The following is a 740-nucleotide window of genomic DNA, read 5'->3' on the forward strand; positions in this document are numbered from 1 at the left end:
TGTGTGTGTGTGTAAATGTAATGTGTGTGAGTACAATTAAGTACATTTCGACCCCGGGATGACTGTGAAATATGTAGAGGACGTTTTCTGTCCATATTACAAGCTGGTCTAAATCTTGCTGCTCCACTACCGCACAACCGAACAAAGCTGTGTCGATGGCCGAGGCAAGTTCTGTCTGAATACTTCTGTCTATAAAAGTTCTAAATTACAAAAGTTCATCTGTGCAATTAAAGTAAACACTGTGTTATCAACAACGCTTCGTTAGCTTCAAGTATTCAGTTACAGTCTTGCAATGTCATTAAGCTACGATATAATTAACCATACCGCGACGTATCTTCACCCATCGTTCTAAGTCGACGTCATTTTGAAATGAAGATGTCTCTATAATTTCGTATGATTTGAAAGACCATATTTAATATTACCATTTTTTTTTCTATCCTGGTTCCTTCCTTATTATTTCGCAATCATATATCTTAATTATTTCTGACGTGAGCCAATTAAAAGGAACTTTTGTGACTCTTAAAGAAGACGGGTTAATGAGGTTTACCATAATCATTTAACGTCCTCTTTGTGTGGCTTTGCATGATTCTCAGTGATATGAGTTCTGGGTTCAGTCCCATGGCGTGGAACCTTGGGCAAGTGTCTTCTACTATAGCCTCGGACCGACCAACGCCTTGTGAGTGGATTTAGCATGCAGAAATTGAAGGAAACCCATCGTGTATATATATATATATATATAT

Source organism: Octopus bimaculoides, chromosome 22, assembly GCF_001194135.2.
Source record: "Octopus bimaculoides isolate UCB-OBI-ISO-001 chromosome 22, ASM119413v2, whole genome shotgun sequence".
Lineage (NCBI taxonomy): Eukaryota > Metazoa > Mollusca > Cephalopoda > Octopoda > Octopodidae > Octopus > Octopus bimaculoides.